Here is a 6,472-nt window from a genome sequence, read left to right as displayed (position 1 = left end):
TGGAAGGGAGGAGAAAGGGTTTGGGAGCTCTGCAATTCGTGGGATCAGCAGCCCATCATCAGGGGCTGCCAGGCTGGCAACTCAGGGGACACATGCAGGCTTTGTAGGGTAGATCAGGGGGAAGCAGGAAAGCATGGAAATGTAATCAGCAGGGATGGGGACTGTACTGAAGAACCCAAGCTTTTGTAATTCCCATCACTATCCACCTCTGAACCGTTCCTGTGGCTGTCCCAAATGCCGTTTGTCACCTTGGTTTTATGCTTCCCTCTCCAGGGTTGGGCATCCCCTGTGTCCCTGTGGAGCTTCAGTCTCACTATGGGTCATAATCAGGGACATGGATCATCCCTTCACTGCCCAGAGCCCAAGGCAGCCCCCACCGACTCCAGCAAAGGGAAGGACATCCATGGGACTACAGAGAACTTCCCCACTGCAGCAGGGGAGGATGGAGGAATAAATTTATTTAAATAGGCCACGGATATCCTGGGAGCAGCATGTCAGCAGCTGGGAGTAAGGAGACCCCCTCAATGGAGTAATTTCCTATGGGAAATGGTTTGAAGCTCCTGTTCAAGAAGAATTTTGGCAGGGAGCAGAAAGCTGTGTGGAGGAGACAATGCAAGGGGTTTGGAGAAGGGGCAGGAAAAAAGGGGAGATACATCTTTCCACTGGAAGAGTTGTTAACACTCTGTGTACATCCAGGGAGGAGAACTCAGCAGGCAAAGCTTGGCTTTCCCACTCCCCTGCTTTTCACTGGGTGAACTTGGAAGTTGTCCCTGGGAACAGAGGGTGTGCAGAGTTACCAGCTCTCTGTGAGGAGGAGACGCAGACACCACAGATCCTGAGAGGGGATTAATGATAAAGTTGACTGAAATGAAACTATTGCCATCATAATAACCTGTGAGTTCATTTCCCTGCATTTCCACCTGATCCATTTTTTTCTGCTTGACATAAAAGGAGCTGTGCAGCAGCAGAGAACAAAAACAGGATTGGAAAGGAGAATCCATCTCCCAGGATGAGCAGAAGCTGTTGGATGCTACTGCCAGGCTGGCTCAGCAAAGGTCATCCCAAATGGGCAGACCTGTGAGTTCTGCAAGAGGCTGGGAAGCAAAAAGAGGCCAGGCCTGAGCTGGGCTGCTCAAGGGCTTTCAGAGATGCCCCAGAAAGGGGAGGGATGCTGATGTCTGCACTTGGTCAGGAGGAGACAGAGCTCAGCAAGGAAGCTAATGCAGCTGTGACTGTCATGTTGGCTTTGCTTCATTTACAGCACCTGTTAATTACACAAGGTTTGTGTGGGGAACAGCTGGTGAGGTCCCTCCCTCTGTCCTGCTTCTGCATGAGCTGGCCTGGTTGTGTTCTCAGCATGTCAGACCCAGGAGGTTCTTGTCCTTGTGTGTCCAGGCACCATTCTCATTATGGCTCTAGTTATGTAACGTCCGAATTTTAAATTAAACTCTAAAACATTTTTGCAATTTCTTTTCATCTCAGACCATAAAGAATGACAAAAGAAGGGAGATGGGGAAAGCAGCTCTTCAGCTTGGATGTTTTCAGGACCCTTGTGGTTTTCAGCCAGTTAATTTCTGATCCCTCTGCTCCAAACCTTCATCCTCCATATTGTCCATAGGTGAAGATTTTTACCCTTTACACTTTTAGAATTACTTGAGTCAGAATGGAAAAAGCTTCTGAAGTTTAAGATACAGAACTTGTGTCACTTCCTCAAATCCGAGGGAGATCATATTTGTTAGGCTGTGGTGGCTGGAGAGCTCACTTTCAGAAGATGTTTACACAGAATATTTCAGATATAACTCCCTGGGTTTTTTTGATATTTATATAAAGTTTGGGGAAGACTTCAAATACAGCCTGGATCTCATTGTATAAGAGCAAAGGTGCACAAGGAAAAATGACAAATCTTGTGACAGCCCACACCTTCACAAGTTAGGAGAGGTCCTGCCAACCAGGAGTTCAAGCAAAGGGAGCAGAAATAGAAAAGTCCAGGAAAAGTGGATATGGTGATATCCTGCATTAAGAAGAGACTTGGATTAGGGTGTTTCACTGATTGAGAAGGAAGCAGCCACAGGAGGGTCCTCTCGTGAGACAAAGCCACTTTCAGTGGTCCCCAGTCTCAAATTAAGTCTTTAAACTTGGCACTGATGGTGTGGGCCAAACCCCTGCCCTGGTATTGCAGAAATCATCTGTTTTCCAAAATACTGAGTGCTGGGCACTGTGCTGCACAAAGACAGGGTGAGAGGCAGCAGCCCTGCTCCCCCAAAGGCAGGACGAGATGGTAGAGGGCGTACCCATCCCGCAGCACTCCTACCTCTGCTGCTGCTATTTCCACCTTGGAAGTGGGGCTGCAGAAGGGCTTGAAGGAGCCCAAGGACTGTGAAAGGGGTGTCCTGTGATCCACATCATCTCCTGCAGCTCCAGCTGTGGTGGTATGGGTGGTTGATATACATAGGTTAGTTGTCCACTCTCTTACCTGGATGTATTAACCACTCAGGAGTTCAAAAACTCATATAGATTCAGAAATTTGGAAGCTCAGGCTGGTCTCATCAAAGCTTTCAATGTTTTTTCTCTGTGAGCCAGAGGTAGACAAACACCCTCAGGAATTCACCTTTAATAAACACTTGTGGGGCAAGGGGGTGAAGAGCATCCAGCCAGGCCCCTGTTACTATACTTTCGCCTTGTTCAGTACTTCTCTCACTCAAATATCTCAGAGACATAGGGGGCTGCTGGTGGTGATGGGGATCTTATTGCAATTAATTAAAACCAGAGCATTAGGTTCACCTTGCTGTGCTGACTGAGTGCTTTTCATGGAGCAGAGTAAGGCCAGTGGTCCTTGGCAGCGACAAAGCTGGGAGGTGGAAACGCACTGTGTCACTATCTGAGAAGATAAAGAACCACTGAGCTATGGCAAAATTAAAGCTTGCCCTAATTCCCCCACTGAAGTCTGCAATCAAGCTTGGAAGCAGCAAAAATGCCTCCAGACCACAGCCTAGTGAGGAAGTGACACAGCAAGTGCCATCTACAGCTGGAGAAGGCTGCAACAGAACAAAATCCTGGTGCCATGTCACATGCCATGGGTACAGCTGTCCAGGTACTGCAGCCAGGCTGGGCCCAGAGATGTTGGTCAAACCATTTTTCTCCTGGCAAAACCCATCCTGGGGGACCTGGATCTGCTCCAGGTGTCCCCCCAGGCTCTGCTGTGCCCCCCTGCAGTGTGCTGTAGGAAAAGCATAAACAACATCCAGCTGTCTGCCTCAGCAACAGGTCCCTTTTGGAGGGTGTCAGTGGCAGCTTGAGGCAGTTTCCTCACTGGAACAGGATCTGGCATCTCCAAGGGATGTGGAGGAGAGCCAGGCTGAGACAGCCCTGATCTGAGTCATGGAGTGACTTGCAGAATTCCTTTGACTCAGTAGCTGAAGGGGTTTGGGTTGCTGTTCTCGGGCTTATTCCCGAGTCTTCTGTCAGGAACACAGCCGCAGCCAGCAGGAAGGAGCGGTGGTGGGGCTGCTCTGCACTGCTGCTCAGAAACCTAAATACAAATGCTTCCCTTTGAAACCCCTTCTCACATAACAGTAGAGGCATGGGCTCCAGGGTTTATTTAATGTTTTGTCATTTTATTCCCACTCTTTCTTCCTTGTCTTCAAAAGGTGCTGCTCACAATGCAGAGGGAGGATCTCTTTCTTAGTTTAAGAGCGAAAAATGTAAATGAGGAACAATACTTGACAAAATAAACCTGTAAGGGGAAATCTTCCAGCAGTTTTGCTTTTTGTTGCGAGTTATTATGTACACCCCTGCTCTGATATTATTTTATAATCTAAAATACTGCCATGCAGTAATAAAATAATTAAATACAAATATATTATTACATCTTTGTCTGGCTTAATGATGAACACCTTGGGCAGGTAGAAGCAGCTGGTGGCCTTGTCAGCTCTTGTCCCCTGCTCAGAGTCTCTCTCCTCATTTCCCTCTGCTGCAAGGCCCATTTCCTTGGCCAAGAGCCATGAGCCTCCCAACTGAGAGAGGAATTCGATCATAGGAAGCAATTTATTGTCAAATAAATACAACCTCTGACATCAGTTTCATTTCTTGTTTTTATTGACCCATTTCACGCATCTGAAGTCAATTTTCAAAGCCTGTTAGGGGCAGGTGTGTCCTTCTGTCCTGGTTAAATGACCTCACTTTGCACGGCTCCCAAAGAGCACAACCAGGCAGCATCACCTGAGCCTAGGCTCAAACTCCTCGTGTCAGCTGCTGCATCCCTTGTCCCTGGAGCCCAGAAGAGGGACAGCCTTGGAGCCAGGCAGAGAAAACCTGTGAGGGGCAAGGACTGGAATTGGCTTAAGAACAAAGGGTGAAAGTAAGAGTACAGCAGGAGAATGGGACTTGCTGTGTCAGACCAAGACAGAAAAAAGTGAGAGAGAAGAATAGGAGAATAAGATGGTGTTAGCATAAAATTGTGCTGCAGGAGATAGAGTTGGAAGAAGAAATGTTTATGGGAAGAAGAAAAGAGAGAAGGCAAAATGAAGAAAATAAATGAAGAATTAGTCTGAGGAAGACAAAGAAACAAGAAAAAGTACAGCAAAAAGGGTTTGTACTTCTTCCTCCTGAAGCAGCTGGGTTCAGTTTGTTACTTAACATTTTGGGGCTGTGTTTTAGAGGCTTTTCTTTTTCACCCCCCACTGTCCCAGGTTGCTCCAAACTCTGTCCAGCCTGGCCTTGGACACTTCCAGGGATCCAGGGGCAGCCACAGCTTCTCTGGGCACCCTTTGCCAGGGCCTCCCCACCCTCACAGGGAGGAATTTCTTCTTTTAGCAGAATTGGGTCCATGGTTACACCCATTCCTGGGCCCTGAGAGCTGGAAGCCAGCCAGGGTTGATCAGAGACTCCAACCTTCTCCTGCTTCCTCACTTGAAATCACTACCTGCCACCTCAGGAACTGCTGAAATATGTTCTCCACACCTCCTCTGAGCTCCCCACCCTCAGAAGTCTCCTTGGATTTCCAATTTAACTCCTCCAGGGAGAGTGTGCCTGAAAGGAAGAAGCATAAGCTTACTAAATGAATCTCTTAATCACTGTCATTTTAGTCCTAAAAAACCTAGCAAAAACAAAGATATAACTTCTGCAGACAAATGGAAGTCCAGCAGTGAATTTTCCCTTCTGATCACATCCCTCCGGAGAAATCTTTCTTATTGAGCTGATTTTTTACATATACAAAGCACATTTCCTTTGATATTTTCCACATTCAGCAAGGTGAAAATGCTGGTCAAAAATGGCTTATTTCTATGCAGAGAGAAAAGCAATGTGCATCCAAGCTTTGAAGCCTTCCTCACTGAGCATAACCACAGTGTTCTCAGGAGGAGCTGAGCCCAGGCTGTCTTGGTGGATCAGGCTTTAACCTGCTAAGACTGAGAGGACTTTGATGCTCCTGATGGTGTTAAAGTTGCCCCATGTTCCCAGCTGGTCAAAATTATGGTGCACCCAATATGAAATATCATAGTGAAATGAATCTGAATGAATAAAGTGTGATTAATTCTGCGTGTTAAATGGTCATAAGACGCTCAGGGTGCATGAGACAGAAAGAGCCCAGCTTTCTCCTCATCTTGAAGCTCACAGCATTTAACCATGTTCAAGTTTGGCCTGGTGATCCTGTGCCCCCCTGGTGAGTGAACTGCCTGTGGTGAATCTTGGATTTCGGGCAAACTGGCATAGATACTGTCTCCTCGCTACTAATTGTCCTGAGATACATCTTGCTATGATGAAATAGCTCTGCCTATAAAAAAAAAAAGAAGTGATTTGTGAAGGAAAGGCTGCAATGAAATAGCAGAGAGCTCAATAGTGCAGTGAGTTAATAGAGGAGGAAATGTAGGAACTGAAAGCTGAGCCCTACCTTTCATCCATGCAGTGGGCTCCCCACACGAGGGGAATGCTCTCCCAGATTTGTGCAACAAAGGAATGCAAAGAGGCCCCACCATCCTCTGCTTCTTCCCCCAGCTGGATTAAAATTGTGCATTCAGAAAGTGAGCCGGGATGGATTCCATGTAATAAATTCTGTTTGAAAGCTGGAAGGTTTGCAGCCAGCAGAGGAGGGAAGCTATAGGACAGCCTTCAGCAGGGGGAGTGGGTGGCAGGCAGCAGCCTGATGGGTTTTATGATGAAGCTTGATCTGCTTTCAAGTGGGTGTGCGTGGAGCAGTTGCCCAAGATAGCAGGGACTGGATGCGATGACCTTTGCGGGCTCTTTCCATCATGTGTTTCCTGAAATTCCAGTGAAATCATGGGGTATAACAGACACAGTTCAATATTTTTTTGTTTTATGGAATGTACTTTAGCTCACACCAGCTGAGAACAGCCCTAGTGTGGCCAACACCAAGGCTGGCAACCTTTAATCCTTGCCACGTGTGACAACACCTCAGCCCTCTCAGCCCTCACCTGGCTTCCTGATAATACCAAGGATGGCTTTATTCTTCAGGGCC

At 47.3% G+C, this 6,472-nt stretch overlaps 1 long non-coding RNA gene across 1 annotated transcript; it reads right to left on the bottom strand.

The window, feature by feature from the left end:
- Positions 1-4,082: 4,082 nt before the first annotated feature.
- LOC108449463 lies at positions 4,083-6,133 on the bottom strand. Its single transcript, XR_001865615.1, has 3 exons — positions 5,888-6,133; positions 4,922-5,028; positions 4,083-4,311 (listed from the first exon to the last, which is right to left on the bottom strand). It is a non-coding gene; the product is annotated as an uncharacterized LOC108449463 (long non-coding RNA).
- Positions 6,134-6,472: the final 339 nt, after the last annotated feature.

The sequence above is a fragment of the Corvus brachyrhynchos genome, unplaced genomic scaffold (genome assembly GCF_000691975.1).
Source record: "Corvus brachyrhynchos isolate BGI_N302 unplaced genomic scaffold, ASM69197v1 scaffold59, whole genome shotgun sequence".
Lineage (NCBI taxonomy): Eukaryota > Metazoa > Chordata > Aves > Passeriformes > Corvidae > Corvus > Corvus brachyrhynchos.
The sequence above is the reverse complement of the archived record's forward strand: the minus strand, read 5'-3'. Positions and strand labels throughout refer to the sequence as shown.